General features: G+C 43.1%; 1 protein-coding gene across 2 annotated transcripts in view; it reads right to left on the minus strand.

Annotated features, from left to right (window-relative positions):
* The window catches only part of grid1b (glutamate receptor, ionotropic, delta 1b), a 528,466-nt gene that overhangs the window by 156,337 nt on the left and 347,070 nt on the right, over positions 1-25,059 (minus strand). The gene's annotated exons all lie outside the window — the stretch shown is intronic.

A 25,059-nucleotide genomic window follows, 5' to 3' on the forward strand; every position in this document is an offset into this window, starting at 1 on the left:
GGAAAATAAACCTCTTATACATCAATAAAAAAATCTTATCAGCTGCAAAAAAACAAGGGGAACAGACAGGAAGTTAATCTGCTGCTCAGAAATACACCACAGGTGTTTCAACCTGCAGAGAGATTTACATAAATCTCAGGAACACAACAGGAAACACATTTTTAGGGTAAATTCACAGACTTTCAGGGATTAGAGCGTCGCACAAATTTGTGTTTGCACCACTGGATCTTAAGCAATTTATTAAAATCAACAATTAAAGGAAATATTCAGTTCATCAGCTGATTGAAAGTCTGATCAAGTGTTTCCAGGAGTCTGTGGGAACACAGCTCCAGGTGGTGAAGACGTCTTCATGAAGGAGGCCCCCTGCAGCATCACCACAGAGCCAGCCGCCTCCATTGGTCCATTGAAGGATCCTGATGGCGCCCCCTCCACTGAGCCGCCGTGGAAACATCTCCAGTGGGATCTCCTGGTCATGTCAGTAACGTTGAAGCCATCAGGACATCACGGTTCAGGTTTTTCTCCTCAGAGAATCAAACTTTCTTCACCTTTCAGTGTCCCATGTTCGCTGCTCTCTGAAAAAGTCCAAACAGAGAGTTTGTGGTGTTGAAGGAGGCGGGGCCTTTGGAGACGGGTTTTCTTCTTAAAGTGATACTCCGGGATGGAACAAGTTGGGTCCTATCTCAAGGTTTAGGGCAGAAATTACCCCTACAGCAGTGATTTAGTGCAGCAGAAGCCCAGAGCGCTCACACCAAACACCCCCTCCCTGCTCCTCTGCAGGTTTCCTCTGCACTCAGACGGGGACATATTTTACTTGACCAAAAACACAAATAAACGGACTCCCAATGAAAAAATCTGATATTGGTCTGCATTCACACTTTATTTAGAGAATTTTCAGCGCGTTACTTTCACACAAAAACACCGCTAAATAAGGCTCTAGTTCTTGTCGTGTCGTAAAACTGCGCTACCTCCGCTGCAGAGCCACAGCTGGCTACGAGGCGCTCGCCGCTTAGTGTATCAGTCCGCGTGCGGCGTGCCAGATATAAACAAACACAGGTTGTCTGCCAGGACGAATTATGCAATAACAACGTGAAGATGAGTGATTACGAGAGCGAGGACGACCTGCCGTTCACTTTGAATAAAGCGTGAATGCAGACCTATATCAGATTTTTTCAGTGGTAGTCTGTTAATTTGTGTTTTTGGTCAAGTAAAGGATCTTTGAGGAAATCCAACATGGCCGTCTGACTGCTTTCACTGTAATTTGATATAAATTACTGTTATTTTTTTTCTCTTTGCTTTTTAAAAATCTCCTCAAAACCTTCTTAAAATCCAACACAGGAAAATGTAAATTTGTGCGGTTTTTCTTTTTGTGTTGAGATTTTGATCTGGAGAGTTTGGTCCAAACGTCCTGATGATTCCTGCTCAGCGTGGTGAAACTGAAATGACCACATGATTCAGAGGAAGATGAGTGATAAAGACACGATAGCTCTGGACTGTCTGATCCCTAACCCTCAGGATGTGAGAGGTTTTGCTGATGCAGCTCAACAATCGACCACGTTCATAGAGAGAAACCCTGACAGGAAGTCACTGAATCCACATTTCACAGCAGATTCAGATTCAGCAGACAGATGCTAAGGACGTTGTTAGCATCCTGTAAACACAGATTCCTGATCCCCTGAGGCTTCCTGCGTTTCTCCGTGGCAGAGCACGGCGTACACCGCTCTCTGACTTCACTCTGAGAAGTTTCTCATCCTGACATCCAGACGAGCGGCGGCGGCGGCGGGGTTTTCTGCTCCGGCGTGGCTGGTGACAGGTTGTTTGGCCTGAACATCTCCTCCTGCCTCCATCCTCCTCCATCCTTCTCCGTCTATTAGCGCTGACAGCCGGCTTGTTCTGAGATCCTGACTGACTCTGAACGCCACTCCGGGCTGCTGCTCCAAACCCCAGGTGTTTCATGTTATCATCCCTGTTTTTAAGAGACTCTCCACTTCTCCTCCATCCGTCTATCCGTCTATCTGCTCGGCTACTGTAAATTGGAGCAGAGACAGAACAGTCGGAGACTTTGGGGGAACAATTGGGCGACTACGTGATGGAAATCGAAATTCAGAGCCGCTTTGTGATTCCCTGAAGGTTTCACAGCTCTCTGTGTGATTCCTTCGTCCTGTTTCTGAATCTGTGAGCCGTAACCCGTCACAAACACCCGTCCATCATCTCAGAATCACTCTTTAACGTCTATTTAACCTCCGTCCAGTGCTGCATGGACTCACAGGGAGAGAATAATGCTCCGATGCATCTTTTTAATCATCTATCTTTCACTGCGTGCTGCTGTCTTTGTTTCCCTCCCTGCTCTCAGTCCATCTGTCACCGCTCCTCTCCAGAAAGCCACAGGAAAGAATAATCCCCACCCACCCTCCTCCGTCCTCCAGCTCAAACACTGGAACAACACGAGTGGAAGGACTCGGGAGCAATTTGCCGAGCTCCTCGCTGCCACAGCTTCTCATCAGTTCCTCCAGAGCCACTTTGAGCAAGGCACTGTAGGGGGACGCACTGGTCCGTCAGCTCTTATCTGCCGCCATCAGTCACACCAATCTCTGCTCTGCAGCCTGCAGATTTGGCAGGTGGAGCGCTGGCTGCAGAATCAGATTTAAATAGATGGAAAAACACGGTGTAGCACGTCAGAGAGCAAACACGCCGACGCCTGTTTGCTCCTGATTTCTAACATTTGCTCTGAGCCGCAAACAAATCGGGTATTTACCAGCAGCGGCTGATCAAAATTCATATGCAGATTATTTCTTTGCATAACTGGTGTAAACACGTGATTGGTTCATGTTTGCATTTTGAGACACTTCACTCCTCACTCAAAGGAAGCATTTTGCCCATTTATCAAGAAATACTTTAAAATATATGTTAATAAGCTTGTTTTAGCCTCAGGCAGACTCCAGTTTCAGCCTCACAACCCTCAAATCTCCAAAAACAACCTGACAAACTTCATCCATCAGACTTAACACCACGCCTGCGTCTGCCGCTGTCGGCTAACTCCACCTCGCCGCGCTGATGCCATGGTAAATAAGAGGGAATTTGAAAAATGAGCTCCGTATCACGGCATTACTGGTAAAAATAACAACACAAGTGTTTTTATTGTGATGGATTATCTCGTAAAGACGGAGCAGAGACTTGGTGAGGAGGATTTTCACAGATATTATGTGAAACTGATGGTTTCGAGGAATAAAGAGAGAACATAAAGCCGGGATGCGTGGACTCATCCAGGAGTGACACGACAGTGTCAAACCACATGAACACGACGAGCTGGAGTCTGGATCAGCGACACAGACTCTGGACGCTGATCGTTCTTCTTCTGAGACTCTTCATCGAGCAGTAAAGTTCACACGTCAACAGCCAACGCCACCAGCATGTCGATATTTACATAGAGAATAACATCATGGGATCAATACCTGCACGCTCAGCTGTGACAGCTGCTCAGAGACTCAGAGCAGAGGGAAACCTGCAACAGGTGGAAACAGCAGCACGTCAGAGCCAGAACCCAACGCTGAAACACAGGCTAAATGTTTAACTAATGACCATCCAACCCTAAGATGTCCCTTTCTTGCAATTTTTTCGCCTATTTTTCGTCATCTTTGTATTTGGAGTAGATCATCACTTTGTTTGGCTCATTTGTTGGTCATGGACACCAAACTTTTTGTGTCCTCAGTGATATTTTTACTACTTTTCTCCTGTGTTTGTCTGGAGATCCTACATGTAACCATGGCTGCATTGTTTACATGTGAACTCAGCTGTTAGCAGCCTGTAGCATGTCAATGCTAACTGGTGCTAGGCCGGATGTTTCCCCACAAGGTGAGGAGAAGGAGGTGAGGACGACGTGCTGGTTCTCAGGTGTGAGCTAAGAAGTGACGACATGGACCTGTCCTTCCATCCATCGTTATTGGGAACGTAAGATCTATCTCCAATAAGATGGACGAGCTAGCTGTGCTAACCCAGCAACAGAGGGAATACCAGAGGGCAGAGTAGCATCATGCTATTCACAGACATGGCTAACAGAGCTAACAGCAGACACCAAGGCCACATGTGAAGAGCTTCACCTGCTGTGAGCAGACAGGATCCAGGAGACAGAGACTGAACAGACTGCTGAAGAAGCTCAGTCCTGGACCCTGTGGAGGTGGAGGCTGGCTGACTGGACAATGATGGACAAGCTGTCAGCATCTATTTTCTTATGGAGCTTTTTACACTTTCTATACACTTTCTTACTTTTTTTTTTATTGCTGTTGTGACTTCGATATTGCTGTACTTGTAACAGTTAAAGTTCTATTCTATTCTATTCTATTCTATTCTATTCTATTCTATTCTATTCTATTCTATTCTATTCTATTCTTTTCTATTCTATTTCTGTTGAAACCAAGCTTATATGAAAAAAAAACTCTTTGATTTGGTTGCACACATTATTCACATTAGTGCCATTTTTTATTCATTTTTCCAATTCAAAAGACAAGGAAATGCATTAGTCACAGGAAAATCACACTCATAAAAAAATGTGAAAAATCTACGTGCAAAAGTCCCCCATAAATAAATAAATACATTAAATTAAATTAAATAATTAATAAAATAATAATAAATAAAAATTTAAATGAATAAATAAAAATTTAAATAAACAAATACATATAAAAAAATTGTCTTTTATACTCAGTATTAGCCACATTAACCTAAGCAGTACCGAAAAATTGTCTTATTAAAGTTATTTTAAGACAAAATGAGGTCTGAGTTGCTGTAACAAGAAAAAAACAACTTCCAATGGAAAAAAAAAAAAAAAGTTGACCCAAAATTTGCCTGAAAGGACAAAAAGTCTTAATACAATAAACCTTCCTCTTGTTCCATTGGCAGATTTGTTTTTTTACTTGTTAAATCCAGACCCTGAACCAGGCTGATCCGCTCTGAGGTGGAGACACTCGGCACAGCAGCTTCTCATCCCCGTAGCTTCAGTCTGGAGCCATCTGCAGTAATATCAGCCGCTCAAAACAACAATTTGTCACTTCGTCAGGATTCACATTATGTGATAGAGAAATGATAAATGTAAAGACAGCCTGATTTAATGAAAGCAAACTGGGTAACATGCAGCATGTGTTGTGCTGCTCCTGAAGGATGCAGGTTACAGTTTGTTTTCGCAGCTTTCATCCATTAGCAGACAGATGAAGGCAGCTTAGGGAGCAAAGTGTCAAAGCTCAGGAGAAACGCTGGAGGAATAGTCGAGCAGTGTGTTTGTTTCAACCTGAAACATCCTGAATGTCTACATTTTGATTCATGAATTCCTCCAGGATCCTCTCAGCCAACGCCGAGCTCTCCCTCCTGAGGATCTCTTTCCTCGACAGTTTGCACTTTTAAACTCGGGCTGCTTGTGATCAAAACGTTCACACAAAGTGACATTTTCCTTCTGTTGCACTTACTCTAAGTCAGCTCGCATGAAGCTCAGCGCTAAATGTTTAAACTCTGAGTCAGAGCAGACGCCAGGTCGCTGCCTGCAGGTATCTCCACTTCCTCCCTCTGCAGTCTGGAGCGCCACTTCGCTCGTGATTCACTAAATTTAACAAACAAGGAAAAAATACAGGGGACGAAACGTGAGAGCAGCGAGCTCAGTCGCTCGGGGGAAGATGTGAAAGAAACCAACATGAAATCCTCAGATGAAGATGTTTCAGAGTTGATTTGATCCTCAGCTGAACTCCTGACCCACTGACGCTGCTTTGAGGAAAACAAACAATGATTGAAACGACTTCAATCTGCAGCTGCATTAATCCGCCTCAAACAGCTGCTTTAAAGCAAAGAGAAAACAGAGATATGATGCAACTCAGCTGAAAGCTGGATGTAAACAGAGTTAAAACAAGTCGAGGAAAGCCGGGATCAGAGTGAACGACAGCTGACGGGAGCAGGATGTCTCCGTTTCCTCGTCACTCTCCGATCTCTAAGGTTTTTTCTCCCTCTCCTCTTCCCATTCAGCTCTTTTCTTCCCCCTCAGCTGTCCTTTACTCCACTTCACTGAGCCGGCTCTCATTAGCTCTCTGAGTCATCAGCAGGCGCTGACACCGGGACAAAAGACCTCACACACTCACACACACACTCACACACACTCACACACACACACACACACACACACACACACACACACACACACACACACGCCTCACTGACCCCTCTGAAACTTCCATGTTTAAAATATGGAAACGTTGAAACACTCTTCAGAGACAGAGCCTGAGGAATGAACGACCTGTCAGCTGTAACCTTTTGTTGTTGTTGCTGTTGTTGCTAGACGCTGCCTGTTGCAGCAGCTCTCTCTTCCTTGTCCCCTGTTTCATGTTTTTTCTTCTCATTTTTGCCATCTTTGTGTTTGGAGTCTGTCGTTACTCTTTACGTCTCATTTGTTGGTCACAGACCCCAAACTGGTTTTGTCTGCGGTGGTGTTTTTACTTTTTTCTGCTCCTCTCTTTGTCCTGAGCTTGAGTCCTATTGTTTACTTATAAGATCAGCTGTTAGCGGCCTGTAGCGTGTTGATGCTAACCAGTGCTAGGCCTGATGTTTCCTATGAGCTAAGGAGAAGGAGGGAGGATGTTGTGCTGGTGCTGGGGTGTGAGCTAAAAAGAGACGACACAAACCTAGTAAGATCTATCACCAATAAGTAGGACTAGCTAGCCATGCTAACCTAGCATCAGAGGGAATACTAGAGGGAAGAGTAGCATCTTACTATTCACAGAGACATGCCTAATGCTACATTGAAGGATTTCACCTGCTGTTGGCGGCAGAGACAGAGCCAGGTTTTAACATTTGGCTGGGCCTTAATTTACAAAATTTAGTGGATCATTAATTAAATTAATTAAAATGACCAATAAACCACTGTTAATATTTGTGGTTTCAAAGCAAGTTTGTTTGCTTTTTGCACCTTTAATATTTCATAGTTTTCGTTTGTATTGTTACTGTTCTTTTTTGGATGATTAATTATTCATTGGTTGCTGAGATCGTGTTGTTTGACTTTTTGTTTTGCTCTGGTATAAATGTTGTAGAGCAAGAAGGTTTTGCACATATAAGCTAAGTAGCTTTAGCCTAAACCTTTTCGGTCAACATGGTTTTTAGTGGTGTCGCTTTGGTTGGTATACTTTAAAATATGATCGAAATAAACTAATAAACTTAAACTAAAAACTAGTAGTTGTTTGTGTGCGTTGGGTTTATTAACGGCTGAAAGAGCAGAGACTTCAACCAGGGTTAAATAAAATAAATTTTCTGAATGTGTGCATGCTTTTTGTGTAGATTTAAGGGACTGTAACGTCAGTATCTGCCTGCATGTAAACATGAAATGTGCTCTGATAGTTGGAGCATGTTGTAACACACACACGCTGAAAAAGGCCAAACTAGAAGGAAGTTGTGAAATGAGCTAAAACACCAAACACAGTCGTCTGTGAGGAGCCTCTTCGTTGACTGTCTTCCTGTCATTAGTCTGAGCCGTGGCAGAGGAACATCTCCACGCTCGGTTGTTTTGATTCAGACGCTGTAAGAGCGACGCTCCTGCTCAGATCTGGATGTTTCCTGGTTTTAAGGAAATCCCCGCTAATTTAGGAGGAAACCCGAGCGCAGTGTAATTGAAAGCAGCCTCCCTGTTCCTCCTCCTGCTCCACTCTCTGCAGTCCTCTGGGAGGAGGAGACGCCTTGATGTGTGTTCGCTCCTCTTGCATTTGCTGTTTGGCACATGTTTGAGCGCAGAGGAGAGCCGCGAACGCTAATGAAGCCGAGTCTCTGAACCGAGACGCAGAAATCAAATGAAGAAAAAGCAGAAATCTGTGATTTAGTGGGAGGCGCTGGTCTGACAGCTCCGTTCATTCATCACACGACGGCGTTTGGAGAGAGGACGTTTTAATTACCTGCAGGAGGAATCAGAGGGAGATGGAGAGGAGCACAGGTGAGGAGGAGGAGGAGGAGGAGGAAGAGGAGGAGAGATGGATGAGTTTGTGTGTTTGTGCTGAGGGATAATTGAGCCTTTTCTCCCACATCTGCAATGACAGGTGTGACATTTAGCTGTGGAACACACACTTCCTGCAGTGTGTGTGAGAGTGTGTGTGTGAGAGTGTGTGAGTGGGATCTCTCTATTGAATACCAATAGAACACACACACAATCACACACCTGCTGTAACCTTTTAAAGTCTGGTAACTAATGGGCAGGAAACAAAGATGGCGGGCGCTCTCTCTCTCTCTCTCTCTCTCTCTCTCTCACACACACACACACACACACACACACACACACACACACACACACTCAGAGATAAATTGGTGTTTCCTGCATCCTTTTTGACCCAAACTGACCTGAAAACAGAATCAGAGCGCTGATGGGAATCTCTCAGAGCCAGAGCGTTTGGCCGGAGAGGCGGAGACATTGAGCTCCTCCTCTGGTTCTCTGGATCAGGACCAACAGGCTGTTTCTGACCCGAAGCCGCTCTGAGTCCACATTAATCACATAAACCACTCCAGACAATAACACTGAGTCTTTCTCCTGCAGAATGTCAATATTTAGAGTCAGCGCGGGGACACAATTTAGAAGAAGTTCAAGCATCATGAAATATTAGGATCATCAGCTCTTTGATTTTTGCAGCAAACACTGATCTGGTGAAGCCGATCTGTAAAAAAGTGACTGGAAGTTGTTAAAACCATAGACTGTAAAATAAAAAAAAATGGACGTCCGCTTGCTCGGCTTGAAGTGAGGTCTCCACAAAAACTGCCCCCCCTGGTGGCTGGCTGCAGTATAGGTTAAAAAAATCCATCTCCCCAGTCATTCCAGATGGGCTGTGGTCAAACTTTAAAAAATTAATACACCTGGTAGAAATGTTTCTCACGTCTGATTGTTGTGGTGATTTGAAGATATCATTTGGCTGTCTTGTATCCAACTCCTCTTTTTTCTGAAAAGTTTTGTTTTCATTAGTTATACGAGGTTAAAAACAAGGCTTTACTTAACAATTAACGATGATTAACAGCTGACGTTCTTGTGGATTTTTTTCGGGGATTGTAAAATATGTCTGGAGGTAGAGTCAAGAAGTGATTAGACTCTAGAAAGAAAAAATATATATATATGAATTTTGTCACCCAGCTCGGCTCAGATTCTCCCAGAATCCCTCACAGTCTCTACTGCACAGACTGGCTGCAAACTGCCTGAGACGGAGGAATTTTGGCTTCAAAACTGTTCAATGATAAATGGCGGAGCCACTGTCCACTCTATATACAGACTACAAAATAATCAACTCAACTCAAACTTTATTCATTTATTTATTAAAAAAAAAAAAAAAAAACATAAAACCAGAGCAAATAAAAATGAAATAAAATAGAAAAAAATTAGTTAATATTAATAAAATTTTATGCCAGATTTCCAGTCGACTTTGATTAAAAGCCTGGGAGAAGAGGCGAGTCTTAAGAGACGAGGGTGCAAGAGCGTTTGTGCAAAGCTACATGAAGGGATAACCCAACAAAGAGCGCAGCTGCTGTAACGATGGAGACACTTTATTCTTTCTGCACATTATATAAACCAAATGTTTCCAAAGTGCTGCAAAAAAACATTAATAAGAAACAAAAAAGATAAAACCAGAATCACCAAGAAAACATCCCAAACCAGAAAACAGAAGCTGGATGCTATAAAAACTAAAAACGATAGAAAAATAAAATAATCAGACACACACAGGGAGCACACAGATCACACAGCGTGCGGAGCTTAAAGATAAAAATGACTGAAAACTGGAGGCTGCTCAGACACAAAGGGAGGGCAGAGGGTTCAGTGTTCATCCTAAAACTGTTGTCGTGGAAACGACCACGAGCTGGAGCTGGCCCTCAGACCTCAGGGCTCGCGCTGGTGTATGAATCTAGATGCCGTCAGACTTTTACTGTGAGGCTGGTCCATTCAACGCTCTGAAACAAACAATAAAATCTTCAAATCAAGTCTGAAAAGAGCAGAAAGCCAGAGCAAAGATACAGGAGTTATGGTGTTTGTGAAAGTGCATCATGGGAGATGGTGGTATAAAGTGCTTTACAGTCGTCCAGGTGTGTGTGGAAGATAAAACGTTAAAGGTGATCAAAGCCTGATTTAAGGACTGAGCTGATCAGTTTGTTGAGTTTAAAATCTGTGTTCATGGTGAGGCCAAAGTTGGTGACGAAGGTGGATCAGTCGTTTAAATCAGTTTCTGTTTCCCCACTTCCTGTTGCTGTCAGGGGATCTGTGCGGCTCTTGGAGATTGGTAAATAAATCTGACAGTCACCAACGTCAACATCAACATCAGAAATGATGAGACGCTGTGCTTTCTGGTAGAGTGAGAAAAAGACCGGGCCGAGGATTGAGCCCTGGGGGACTCCAGCAGAGAGGGGAGTGCAGTCCCCAGCCTAAAAGTACAGGATCCCCCTGACAGGTAAGACCTAAACCAGGGGTCTGCAACCTTTACTTTCAAAAGAGTTTTGCCTCAGCCGCAAAATCTACTTTATCTTCACATTAAGACAAAAAAAGTGCATAATCAGGTGAATAATTATTTAAACGAGAAGTTTTCATGTTTATAAATTTGTACGTGTGATTTCTTTTTTTTTTTTTTTTTTTAATTAATTAATTAATTTAATTTATTTTAAAAATTCAAATTTAAGAAAAAAGAAAGAAATTTTTAGTGTCATAGATTTGATAAATTTTGCAAAATTTGGAAATTGAAAAAAGGATCAAAAATTTGCAAAATAAAAAAAATGAATTTAAAAAATGTGCAAAATTTCAAAGAAATCAATGAAATGTCATAAATTTGCAAAAAAAAAAAAACCTAAATAATGCAATTTTAAAATTTTGCTTAATTTCCAAAAATCGTAAAAAAAAAAAAATCTAAAATTGCAAAAGAAGGATTTATATTAAAAATTCAAAAATTTGCAAAATCTTTAAAAAAAAAAAGTGGAATTCTTTTTCTTAATTTGCAAAAATGTCTAAAAAATCGAAATAAAAAAAAAATCCAAAATATTAAAAGGCCTTTTTCTTTAAGAATATTTGTAAAGCTACAGGAGCCACTACAAAGGAGTCAAAAGAGCCACGTGAGGCTCCAGAGCCACAGGTTGAACACCCCTGACCTAAACCAATGTAAAGCACCCCCCCCTGACATCCACACAGTCTGCTTAGACTGGACTGGACTGACACGGTTCTGTCTGTGTGGCTGATGCTAACCAACGAGCATCGCTGCTCTGAGGCAACACAGAAGACCAAACTGAGCAAGTGTTTTCATTTTATTTAAAGACACAAAACGCCAAAACAGCTGATGATGAAATAAAATATGAAGTCCAAACCCGCTCTGCAGCTTTAACGTTCCCGTCAGGTCTGAGAAAAATGTCTGATCGCTCTGATCTTTGTTGTGATCTGACGAAGGAGGAGCAGCAGATTAAAAATGAACATCCATCCAAACCCAACCTCAGAGTTTGATCCTGACTGACACCAGTCCTCGAGCAGATCTATTTTAGTCTGTGAATGTGTCTCAGCTGATAGACGACTTCCCACAGTGCACTGCTTTCACACTGTTCAGCCCAGAGAGAGCTAATAGAATATTTGAAGCTTTGAAGGCTTAATTACCCAGAATCAGCTCGTATGACACCGATTAATTAACGGCTCGTGTTCTCTGTATATGATGGAGGCGGGACGCTGACGCTCTGAAACAAGTTTCTGCAACTTATGAAGCAAAAATGTGACCGATAGCGCCCCAGCTAAAGCTTCTCACTGCCTGGATGTCTGTTTTTTTTTTGTTTCTGAACCCAGAGTGTGTTCTGCTCTTCCTGTGAGCACATGTTGACGTCTCCTCGTTTAGTCGGCTCGTCTGCTGCAGAGGAAACATCTCTGATTATTCCTCTCCTCTCCCTGGTGAGTGTACCGTATGATGATGGTTTATTCACAAGTTTCACAGCCTCTATATGACTGTAACATATTCATCTCCTCACTCAGAGTGTGTGTGTGTGTGTGTGTGTGTGTGTGTGTGTGTGTGTGTGTGTCTGCACACTCCCTGCACATCAACAGGTCTGATACTAACAAGCCTGATGTATAATTTAACCGCTGCTTTCTCCTCGTGAGCAGAATTCGATGTTGATGCACGCAGCGTATAAAATGCAAATGTCGGCGCTCCTGAACGCCCCTCGCCGTGCTCCTCGCTGTGCTCCTCGCCCTCCCCTCCTGCAGACCTGCTGAGGATCCGTGGATATGAAGCCAATCAAAGACCTGCCAGTGACTTTTTACCACCGCCATCACAAAGCTGTCACAGCTCATCTGAGGCGCCGGGGATGAGGCCGTCTGCAGCGGCGGCGGCGTGCAGGGGGAGCATCAGGCCTCCGACATGTTCCCGCTCCGTGCGTCCACACTCAGGAGCTTTTATTGGTTTTATAACGACGCGCTTGCAGCCGTGTGTGTCTGCAGCTTCCTCTCTGAAACCACAGGCGGAGCATCTTAATGAAATCTGCAGACGAACATTATTCATACATCACGGCGAGCATGTTTTTACGCCGCCGTTCATCTTCCTGACAAACTGTAAAGGTAATGCACATCGAGTCGTAAATACTGTCGGAGGGAGAGGAGGCAGCGCTGAGGGAGGATGATTTCATTATGACGACCTCTGACTCAGGTTAGCGTCTTATCTCAGGGTACAGGCACGCCGCGCTCATGTGATGGTTTGTTGTGGCGGCCATCTTTAGTGACTTCATTCAGAGGAGAGGAGGAAACCAGGAGAAGGAGCACCAGCTGAAAAGTTCGTAACGTGACCAGGAAGGAGCTCTGAAACTTGGCGTGTGTTAATCCATCATTTTCTGACACGTACAGCGCAGTTTATTTTCAGATTATCTGACGCTGACGTAGAGTTTGACAACTTTGAAAAGTAGAACGCTGCAAAAAACTGAAATCTTATCAAGTTTTTAGTCTGATTTTCAGTAGAAAAATGTCTTTTAAGACTCAATCTGATCAGTCCAGGAGAATGTCTGATTTCAAGTTATTTAAAGACAAAACAAGCTCTGAATTGTTGCTCGAAAATCTGCCGAAAACTCAAATTACTGTCACGGTTTGTGTTTTTGGTTTGTGTGTTTTTGGATTTGAGGTTTTGGTTTATTTTGATTCTTTTCTTGTGTTTTCTTGTGTTAATTTTAGTTTTTCTTCTTGGGTGTACTGTGTTTCCTGTTTTTGTCTTCAGCTGGTGGTTTCTGATTTGGTTCCTGTCTTGTTTATGTCTGTTTGTGATTATCTTTAGTGTCTGTGTCTTTAACCTTTTTAGTCTCTGTCTGGCGTTTCCATGTGTTTGGTTCAGTTCTCCTTTTGTTTCCCTCCTTGTCGTTTGCTCCTCATGTGTTTCCCCTGTGTCTTGTGTCACACCTGTGTTGGTCACTCCCCTGAGTGTTAAGGCCGCGTTTACAGGACGCCCAAAACGGTCAAATCCAATAACATTTCGCTGCATTTTGTCCTTGCGTTCAGATGAGACCGCGTTGCATTTTGTCTGAAAACAGAAACTTTTTAAAACTCTCTCCAGAGTAGAGGATTTAAAAACGCTCGTATATCCAGCCTCATAAAAACACAGAGCAGAAAGTTTCAGGGTGAAATGCTGACGTCACCACATGCTCACTCGCAGTTTCAGGTGAAGGTTGCGCGCGCAGCCACAACTTCCAGTTAAGCCATTTCAGTCCAGTTGGTGGTGGTCATTCGCCTCAAGTTTGGATTGCCAACCATCTCACACAAAACAGCAGAAAAAAAAAGAACAACAACAATGGGGTGCGTCTCAATGCGTTAACTTTGTGCTTCCTCCGTCCTATCTCCTCCACGACATCGGAAGTACTTTTACTTTAAGTGAAGTGAGTAAAAACATAGTTAGTGGTTGGAGAAATGACTCAAGCCTGTTTACCCAAGGTCAACGACCTCTAAATATGAAGCCAACGACTAAACCACAGGGCCAACCAAGCAGCAAACAAGTTATTAAAACCACTTTACACTGTAAAAGATGCCGCTCTGATATTGGATCACAGTATATGGAGGTGAAATAAGTCTCGGGTATTTCTGCAGGTCTGTGTGTTTGTTTTTCACATCGTTTCCAAATGAAAGCAGAGTTTTTTCAACACAGAAGAAAACTTTTTCTCTTCTAACGGGGTCGCTCTGATATAAAGGTAGAATAACTGCTTTGTGGAGACGACGTGTGTCCTGATGTGTTTTCAGATCAGCACCTCTGTCCAGGTTCGCTCGGACATAAAAGACTTAAATTAAAGATGGAGGCAGATCGGGGTCGTTGGAGCCACAGACGCTCTGTGTTTCTCCTCACAGACACAAACAGTCGGCCCATCCTCTGCTCAGGTCTGCTCCCGTCTCACTCTCAGACAGTCCACGCAGAAACGTCTCTGACCTTTGACCTCAATCACACATCAACCGGAGACAATCAGCCGCGCTGCTCGTGACTTTAACTCGCCGTGTTTGAGATAATGAAAGAATCACTTTATTTGATCTCGTCTGCAGAAATGAGTCGTCTGGATCTGGTTTCAGGTTCTGATCTTTTTTATCTGCTTCGCTCTGCGTCTTATCGCCGTGGAAACAAACTGTAAAAGCTGATAATGAGTCGTAATGTTTCACAGATAATAACACGGGTCGACAGAATGAGATCAAATGAGCCTGGAATAAAAAAAAAAAAAAGATTAAATTAGTGAGACGGCGTCGTAAAGTGATGTCACACTCTGATGAATCCTCAAACGGCGACTTTACGGTAAACTCAGAGCAGAGGGAAAACCCAGCGGGTGACTTCCTGGAAGAGGCGCGTGTTCAGCCCTGGTGGTGACACGGCGCCGTGCATTTCAACAAACCTTCATCAAACCCTCCTCATTCATCTCCAGCCTGTCTGAAGCTTTTTGTCCCCTCTGTGACCCTGTAGCGTGTTGGTTTGCTGCGCTGTGCTTTGTTTGCCTCACTAAGTCCTCAGCGTCTGTGTCGTATCAGCGCCGCCGCAGCGGAGCGAGCGCTGAGCGTGCGGAGAATGAGAAGGATTTACTCCTCCTCGCTGCGTCCGCTGAGACTCGCCGTGTGAAGACGTCCGCACTGACTCTCTACGGGAGCCCAGAGGGGACAGAAAGCTCCTCAGGACGGCACGCTGTGAGTTTGATCTCTGAATGTCAGGCACAAGCTGCAGAGGAGGTTCCCACTCAGAGCCACGAGGAAAGTATCAGAGTTTACAGTAACGGAGGACTCACTCAGCTCAGCTCCAGGAGCTCAGAGCTCAGAGCTGAGGAAAGGTCAAGTTCAAAATATCAGAGGATTTGTTTCTGAAATATCTTTACAACCGTTTACAGCAGGCGGACGTGTTTCTCTGCAGGATGTTTGGACTTTGGTGAGACCATGAAGAGATCAACATAAGACCTGCAGAAGCTCCGCCCATAACAGGCCTCCAGAGGGTTGGCCAATCAGAGGGCAGGGGGTTTGTGGAGCAGGGAGTCTTAAAGAGACAGAAGCTGACAGGCCCAACTTCCTCCTGGATGACCCAAAGCAGCCAAAGGAGGATCTGTTGTTGGCACATCAGCATCATGGTTTCCTTCAGAGGACCGGATGTAACTGTCAGACAGAATAAAACTCAGCTAAATGTGACTAAATGTAAAATAAATGCAACGACTGCTTCAAAAAGTCACTTAGCAGCGCAGCCACATGAAGCTAGCTTCCTCTGCTGCGTTGTTTCTGGTCCTGGCTTTCTTGAACTCATCCTGCTGTGATCGCAGTTTGCTTTTTAAATCTGTTTTTCTTGAAGGCTCACTTTGGCGTACTTAGCTCTGTGTTTGGTGTCAAACGCCGACGTAGATCGTACTCTCTGATGACATAACACAAAAACATCACGGTTTTCCTCCTTGAAGCACAAACATGTATCGGCCTTTCCATCTTTCCTGAAACAGCGGCTGATTTCAAAATACTACAAGTGAATTTAACAAGTAGCAGGGACTACATACTACCTACTGCTTTGCATGTAGTATGACTTCTCAGTTGGGTCTGTTTTGTAGTAAACTACTCTGGTTTTGGGCGGCAGAGCTACAGCTTATTATTTTATTATTATTTTTTTAATCATATTTTTTTTTTTGTTCATCATACCACAGCAAAAACATCATATTTGATTTTTAATCTTACTCTAAAAGTTATAACATTTATTTAAAAAAAATCTGGGAGGGATTGAGTTATTATTTTTACAGCTGATGGAAACACCGCTTCCATTTGATCCACGTATGGTTTAAAGATGTGAATTAGTGCTTTATATGGGCTTTAAGTTAACAACTCTTTGACAGCTAGAAGTGACAGAATTTACTGGTGTTTCTTTAGCATCACCTCACTTCTGTCTCACGGTTTGTCTAACGTTAGTGTTGTTGTATTGTACTTGTAAGGCCGACTCAATCCAGTAGATGGCGGTAATTCGCTGAAACCTGAAACAGCGTTAGCGCCGTGCATTGTGGGAAACAGTATGCCAGGTAGACCAGTCCATTGCATAGCGAGAAATTTTCCTGGATCAGTAGGACATCTGGGAATTTTTAGCATGCTGCAGATTTTGCGAGTTTTCACACACTGACTACTACAGACTGAGTTTGAGGAAAATATCAGGCGCTGCTGATGTAGGTGGTTTGGAAACAGCCTGCTTCATCTGCATCAACTTTTTCCTCCCTGGACATTTTGGGATCATTGTTGTATTTCTTGATTCTACGAGTTCAGAAACCAGCACTGATGTGAAATACTGCCATCTAGTGGCACATGCCGTCACTTCAAAGCAGTCTATGGTCAACACAGCCTTATATTAGCCCATATTTGAGTTTGACACGTAGATGGAAGTGAGCAGCTCCTTGAGCCGCCACCTACAGAGAAAGCAGAGCTGCATCCTGATTGGACGGGCTGGATGTGTTGTCGAGGTGTGCAGGATGTGCCACGGCAGCCCAGGCAGACAGAAGCTAAAATAAGAGATACTACAGGGGCACCAGAGGGACAAAATACTGACCAACAAAAGCACGACTCAGCAGAAAGCACTTCATCTCCCTCCAGAGTTTCTTATTGAAGTGAAAACTCCAGGTGTGACATCCTCACCTGGCTCCTCTTAACAAGCAGATTCCACCTTAATGAAGATGTCTCCTGAACGTTTCCTACCTGTTTGGTGAACGTACCCTCGCCGCAGGCCGTCACACACGCAGCAGCTGCTCTGACAGCGCCGCCTGCTCCGACCCAGAGGAGCGTGCAGCTGTAATTGGTCACAGCAGATGAAACGGCGTGCCCTTTTCAAAGCGCAGTCAGAACAGACGGCGTGGCAGCGTGTGCTGTTGCTCTGATCCCGTGTGGAGTCAGATACGGTGTTATCACGTGTCTAAATGAACGCTGGGAGCTGTTTGCCCAGCCTCAGCTGCTTCCCTCATGTTGTTCCTCGTGTTTTGGAGGATTTCTGTCACACTCTGTGTGACCTGAGCTGTTCTCACCTGTTCCTGATTAGACCAGCTTCCTACTCTGTTAAGACTTTGTCTTCTTTTATTTTGGAGACAGTTTGTCTTCAGATAAAGTGCCGAGAGGAGCAGCTCAGCCCAGAGTTTCTCCTCTTTGGATCCTGTTTTCTTCAGGTCGTTGGATTTTCTTCCTGATTTCTTCTCTTGGATCGATTTTTCATCCCTGTCTCAGAAACAGTCCTTCCTGCTGCAGCGGCGTGGCTGCTCTCTGTCCTGATGGTTGTTGTTCCTCTCAGCACCGTGAGAAGATCGAGTCTGTCTGCAGCTTTCAAAGACGGTTTGTGCAGACGTAGGGAGCGTGTTTCCAACGTTTAGGCTGAAAGAAGAATTCAATGCTTTCCTCATTTCAAGCTTCAACATCATATCACTGCAAACTTTCCACCTTCATCTGAATTTGATGGATATGAGACTTCTTGGCCAGTCTTGGAGTCCCACATCTGCTCGTAAAACCTGAGCCATGTTCACATGTAGCCAGGGATTTTCAAAAATGGGTATCCCTTTAGTTTAAAGATCTATTTAACTTAATTAAAATCATTAGTTGATTTAAGAACAGAGTATAATATTCCTGGTAAATACTTTTTTAGATATTTACAAATTCAGAGTCTTGTACTTTCTCTTCTTAAAGCAAACAAATTATGGTTTGAATTGTGTGAGATTGAAGATATATTAATGTCCTCAGAGACTTTAGGGGAAAATAAGTGAAACACAATTTGTTTTAACTCCAAGTTTTTATTTATTGAATGATATTTTAAATCTTAAGCTTGACAGGACAAAAATTAGGATATTAGTTTTAATCACATACTTTGCTGAGAAATGCTTTCTCTTACTTTGGAAGGATGACTCCCCTCCATCTCTCAAGGCCCTAACAGATCAGATCTCAGCTTTTTACCACTACAACGATTAACTTTGGAAATACCTTCATGGTGGTGTTTTTCAAGAATTTTGGTCTCCATTGATTTTGGGTCTAGGGAAATATTTTCAAGGACACCATTAAGTGGGCGTCTGATCCCTAATCTATATACGGAAAGGCCAGGTAGACCCTAACATAATAGTTAACTGTGGTCTGTGTGTAAATATGATGTACGGGTTTCCAATATGTTAACACGCAAGTACATGTGAAACTACATGTGTATGTTTGTGCAAATAACTTACTATTAACTTACTGATGTCAGTGAAGTTATGTTAATAGTTTTTTTTTACTTATTCACCTGTTTTTTCTTTCTTTTTATTTCCTCTTTATCCTCTTGTTTTGATTTTTACTCATTTATTTATTTTTCCACATATTTCACTTGCATTTTGTCCTTCATTTCTTTACTTTTCCTACTCTTTCTTTTTTCTTTTCTTTTTCCCTTTTTTCTTTTTCCTTTATTCATTTATTTATTTATTTATTTTTTTTTTAATTGTATTTTATTCTACTTTATTTTATTTCTTTTTTTTTTTTTTGGGGGGGGGGGGGGGGGGGGTTAAAAAGATAAACTGTGCAAGTCATCTCATCAGTAATATTTTATCGGGATAGACTTTTCTGCTGTGTTGTATTGCGTTTTATTGGAAATAAAAAATGTTTTCCCCACAAAAACAAACAAAAAACAAACAAAGAATAAAATAAAAGAAAAAAATAAATTAAAAGAAAAAACAGGTATCCCATCCCCACCTTTTTGGTTTTTAAAAATACTTTGGTCCACACACAGCTGGCAAATTTGCAGAGAAGTGTGGCTCGAGGCACGCCAAACCCCTAAAGGGCCGCTTTTTACCCACGTAAGATCTGCGCCACACAATCAGAACGAGCCCCCGTCATTCAGCTGTGACATTTGAGAACTGAAAGCTCTGTTTACTGGCGTCCAGCTGCGGTTTTGTGTGGACGACAGGCGTAAACGTATAAAATCATATGCAGTTTTCATACCCACATACATGTGGACATGGTCCTGGTGTCATCTGGGCGAGAGTGATCCAGATTGGGATAGCTGCTCTTCTGCTGTCCAGGATCAGGTGATTCATCTTGATTTTCTCTCAAAGAAATCTGTAGCAGAGCAATCTAATCCAGACACAGTCTTGATGATGATCTGGATCTGGAAATCCCATTGTCTGCCATCCAGGATCAGGTCATTTGTCTTCGTTTTACAGTGGTTTTGCAAAGTAACATTGGATTGGGCCACCTTCATCCAGATACACAGTTTTCAAGATTACCAAATCTGGATTACCAGAGCTCTAAATGGGATTAAATCCAGGACCACCATCACCTCCTCTGAACTCCCAGGGAGCTGGATCATGACTTTAACTTTGAAGGGCAGGAAGCCAAACTCAGCCAGTTAAGATGCACCAGGAGCTCTGTGTGTGTTGTTGTAACTCTCAGAGACTCTGCAGCTTCTTTAATGAGTCGGAGTCGGCTCCTTTGTGTGGAGATGATTGTGTACTGTGTGGAGGAGCCAACACAAACAATACAACCCATAAAGTCAGAGAGGGAACATAACGAGCTAACAGCATCGATCCACAAAGAGCTGAACCACAGGTGTTTCCAGGAGCAGGAGGAGGAGGACGCTGACGTCTGTGAGACTTCTTCATTTTTACATCTTCAAACTACCACGCCGAGCAACACTTCTCCCTCAAATCCCTCTGAGTGGTGTCAGACTTTTTTCATAGCCGCACTTTGAGTGAGTCATGGTCACATGACCAGGTGCGGCCTCCTTCCTGAGGTCTGAGTGTGTCTGCAGTGGATGCGATTGTTCCTTGTTAGAGTCTGCTCCGTCTGTAACGTCAGCGATGGTCGATAGGAGTTCTCTCAGCGGATAAGAGCAGTGGCTTAGCTGCTATTTCTGTCCACACACACACACACACACACACACACACACACACACACACACACACACACACACTGCCCTTTAGAGCGAAACGATCAGCAGGAACAGAGACGGAAATGTGAGCCGATGCAGCGGTGACACGGTCTGCGAGTGTGAGAGATAGCAGCAAAGGAAGACACAGAGCTGTTGGAGAAGCGCTGAGAAAAAGGAAATTGATGCAGAGAAAGTCTTCAATACCATCACGTGTAGGAAAGTCAGAAAAAGAAACCTGTGGGTTCATTATTTTTCCCGCGCCGCAGGATTTAAGAGAGCAGGAGTGACTCTGAGTGATGTCTGATCAAATGTAGATACATAAATATCACTGTTTCCTTTTCTTTTTCACCTTTTCATGGACTGAGCGTCGCATCCGTTCAGCTCAGTTTGACGTCTGACCACAGGTATCTCACTGGAGGATCTGGAGCTGGGTTTTTGAAATGAAATCATGAGCACAGCTCGCCTGCAACGAGCTGAGAAAGCTGTGCAGAAAAACCGAAACAAACGTCTTTTTTCACACAGAATCAGAGAGAAACGACCTCTCGATATCCGAGCATTCATTGCTTATTCGACAAAGAGCGCAGTGTTAGCATCATGATGCTAAAAACACGGTGAGAAACGTGTCGAACTGTGCAGACAGCCTGCAGATCCTCACACCATCCTGCAGCAAACCATTTCCTGGTTATGATATCTTTTCTGCAGCTTTCCCTCTCCCTGTTCTTGGTTTGCCTCGCGCAGCCTTTGAGCTTGGCTTTTTCTGAATCCAGGGTCGTGACGCGCGCAGAAATACTCCGACAAACTCTGCCTCAGCTCGCGGAAACACCACTTCACTGTGACAGAGTTCAAAGTTTTCAGCTCAGAGGAATAACTGTGAGGAAGTTTTTCTGACCCTTAGGTTGCTGCTTTACACAGTCACAGCGCTCCTCTAACAACCAGACTTTCTGACGTAATTAAAGCAGAAAGAAAACCCGACATGGCAGCTTATTAGCCGCGGCGCTCAAACAGGAGAGGAGGAGCGCCCGTCCATCGCTCGGCCCTCAGGGGGAAAAGAAGCTGCTGGTAATGAAGATGATGATGAGTTAGTAATATGTAATTTCAATCTCTCCCCTTGCTTCTCCTCTCAGTGACCAGCTGCATCCGTAATTGGCCGCTGGGCACGTGTTTAAGAGGATGATCAATAAAAACAAAGCAAGACGGGCCGCCTTTTCAAATCCTGAAGCCATTTTCAGTCCACTTCCAAACATTCTTATCTTTTAAAGGCAAACCTGAGGCTCTTTATCGATCTGTTTGTTTCCTGCCAAACCCACAGACCCAAATGAGATGGAGAGGGAATTAGAGGAAAGAAGAAACCGAGGAGGAGCTGGAGCGAGGAGGCCGGCCCGGCCGCTCGCTGCCAGCTCCTGTCCTGCTCTGTGTGTGGAGCAGTGCTCAGCGAAGCCGGGCGGGGGGGGGGGGATCAAACAGGAAGTGAGACTGTCAGTGATGAGACTCTGAGACATGATGGTGGTTTTAAAGAGCAGCAGATGGTTGTTTGAAGAGAAACATTCACATGATGCAAACATGGAATTTAGTAGAAATGCTCTATGAGCACCACTGTTTTTAAAAAGGATGTTAGACACCCTGAAATTAAAGATGGCCGCCTTCTTTAATCCAGTAATCTTTATTTAAATAGTTCAAATGGTGATACCAGCCTGTGTTTTGGCAGATGCCCCCCTTACTCATGTCTGAGTGTCATTAGCATCTGTCATATGTCTGCCTCTGTTGGCCTTTCATGCTCCTTTCTGCACTTTACGTCACACTGCCATTGATTTTCTTCAGTAATCAGGGTTTTTATTTTTTATTTTTAAGTATTTAATTAATACCTTAATATTTTAGTATCTTAGTTTCATTGTATGTCATTATCAGAGCTGTTGTTTTTCACTTTTTTTAAATTTCTTGTAGTGAGTTTTTTTTCTTTTTTTTTTTTGTAGCATTTTTAAAATAGACCTTGAAACTTAATGTGCAACAGGGACTTTCTGTTCGTGCTGTTCACTGCCCTATCCACCTTGGTTGCCCCTTGGGGATAAATAAAGTTTTTTTTTTTTTTTTTTTTTTTTTAATTTATTTATAATTTAATTGAAGTCCATTCAAAATACTCTCTAAGGCTGTGACTCCCAACCTGTGGGCCTCCGTCCCCTAGAGGGCTGCAAAGTATTGTAGGTGGTTCGCCAAATCATTTTCAAAATAGCATTTTTATTTATTTAATTTTATTTTCATTTTTAAGTTATTTATTTGTATTATTTTTCATCATTATTTTTTAAAATTCTTTTACTTTCTTTTTTTTTATTGGAGTGGTTGTGTGGGATTTTATAAACCAGCTTTAAGGGCCATTAAATGATAAATAAATAAATAAATACATAAATGAATGAATGAATAAATAAATAAATAAACAAATAAATATGTACTTTAGACACTTTAACATTGAAAAGGGGTGCCCATAATTTCAATAATGTTTTGTAAAAAAAAATTTTAAAAGTGCTTGCCGCTTAAAATATAAAGATGGTGACATTTTTAAAATTATTTTTATTTTTTCTAAGGTTGTTTTCGATTTCTGTTTATTGCTCATTATTTCAATAGTTCAATAGTATAATAAGTGGTGACACAAACATGAAATCTAGCACAGATATTCCCTAAGGGCCATTAAAGGAAAATAAAGGAATAAAATAAATTAATAAATAAACAAAGGTGTCAGACACCTCACTTTGGACCAAAGAAGTGTGTTTCTGTGTTTTATTCATCGTTTAACAGACTTTATTGCTATCTTTAACTTTTCACAGGCCATTGTCTTTTTCCAGAGAAGTGATAAACTTCCAGACGTGTTAATGAATATTCAATAGACATGGAGGTCATTTTGATAAAAGTTTGCCATCTTTCACCACAAAACTTTCCTTTGGAGCGTTTTTTGTTTTCATGCCTGCTTCACCATTTAAATTATTTCTCACTAAGAATGACACGGTAATAATCTCTCCATGTTGCTGTTCAATTTGTCGGTCGCTGTCCATGGTCCTGAACCTCCTTCCTGCACACCCTCACATCTTTACTTCCTGGTTATTCACGAGGACTTCCTCTGCGGTGAAGCTCTCCCCATCCTGTGACTCTAACCCTAAACATCACGGCTGAAGGTTTACCGATCCAACCAGGGATTGTTGGCACGGCTGGGGTTTGAGAATAATGGCTTTCTGTTTCTGGATAAAGCGGCTGCTGGGGAAAAACAGGCTTTGGGTCCTCAGAGAAATATTTCCCACTGTAGGGATTCAGAATAATCAGCTGCCGGAACAATGGGAAGACCTTTTCAATCCGCCTGCACCGGGCTCGGCAGAAACAGATAGTTTCTCTCCTCGTGGGTGAGTTTGGATACCAACAAAAACTGCAGGGATGGAGGTGATAGGAATACAAACTACAGGCAAGCAGGTGGTGAAAACAGGAGTGTGGGGATACGGGTGGAGAGAATACAAACTGAAGGGCTTTGGAGAGGAGCTGTGCAGAGCTCAGCCAGGCCGGCTGGCTGGCTCCCATGCATAAAACATCCTCTCTGAGGTCTGAAACACAAAAGACAGAAAGACGAAAGGAGAAAGGAGGAGAAACTCGAGGCTGGAGCTGAACTTTTGATGCCTGCTTAATTATGCATTGGTTCTGGTTTGATTACAGCTGAAAGTCTGCTGCTATCTGCATCACCGTGTCCCTTTCCCATCATCCCACCTGTTCTCCTCTCATCCCCGGCCTATTATTTCTCCTCCTTCCTCCAATCTCATGCCTGTGTGCCATGCATGCAGGCAGCAGGTTGTTCTCTAACCAGGTCAGAGCGGCGTGGATAGACTGTCGGGCTGCCGTGTCCACCGACGGCCCATTACACCCATCAATCAGCCGGCCTGCTCAGGCACTCACCCAGGACGGGACAGGAGGCCGAGCAGAGGAGGAGCAGACAGATTTAAGAGGCCGCTGCTGGAAGATTCATGGCTGCTGGCTGAGTCCTCCGTCAGACGCAGAAAAATAAATCTGCTGGAATCAATTTAGCTGCTGATGCTTCATTTCTCTGCAGAGGGAATCTGAGGTCTTAGTCTGATGACCGCGCGGCGTCAGAGCAGAGGACGCTCTTCATTAATTAGTGCTCAGCTGTTGGCAACATGGAAGTTACTTACTCCATGTATGGAAGCCCGAACGTGAAAAATCACTCTGGGTTTTGACTTTATGTTCAAGAGTTTGTGTTCATAAACGACAGGAAGAGGGTCAGAAAGATCTTCCTCTCACCGGGGAAACAAAAAGTTGGCTCGTTAAATAAAAATGTTTTTCTTGAATTATTTTTTTCCATCTTGTGCAGCCAACAGAAGACTGGAGATTAAAGATCAAATACTTCCTGGAAGTTTTTACAGTTTCATATTCCTGGTGCCAAATTCCATTCTCTGAAAATTAAGATAATAATAATAATACTACTATCAAAATGTCTGGTTGTTCTGTGGTCAGCTAGCAGTAACGATACTACAGTAACTATATAATATACATATTTATACACTTTATTTTATATACTATATATTAAATAATAGTAATGATACTTGCAAGGCGCCGCCCTGTTGGCTATGGCTGCCTTTTGCAGCAGCTCTCTCTTCTTTGTTTGTTTCTTGTATTTTTTTTGTATCTTTTTCGTCATCTTTGTATTTGGAGTGGATCATCACTTTGTTTGGCTCATTTGTTGGTCATG

The sequence above is a fragment of the Halichoeres trimaculatus genome, unplaced genomic scaffold (genome assembly GCF_033239565.1).
Source record: "Halichoeres trimaculatus isolate MK-OKI-2021-1 unplaced genomic scaffold, fHalTri1.1 fHalTri1_scaffold_23, whole genome shotgun sequence".
Classification (NCBI taxonomy): domain Eukaryota; kingdom Metazoa; phylum Chordata; class Actinopteri; order Labriformes; family Labridae; genus Halichoeres; species Halichoeres trimaculatus.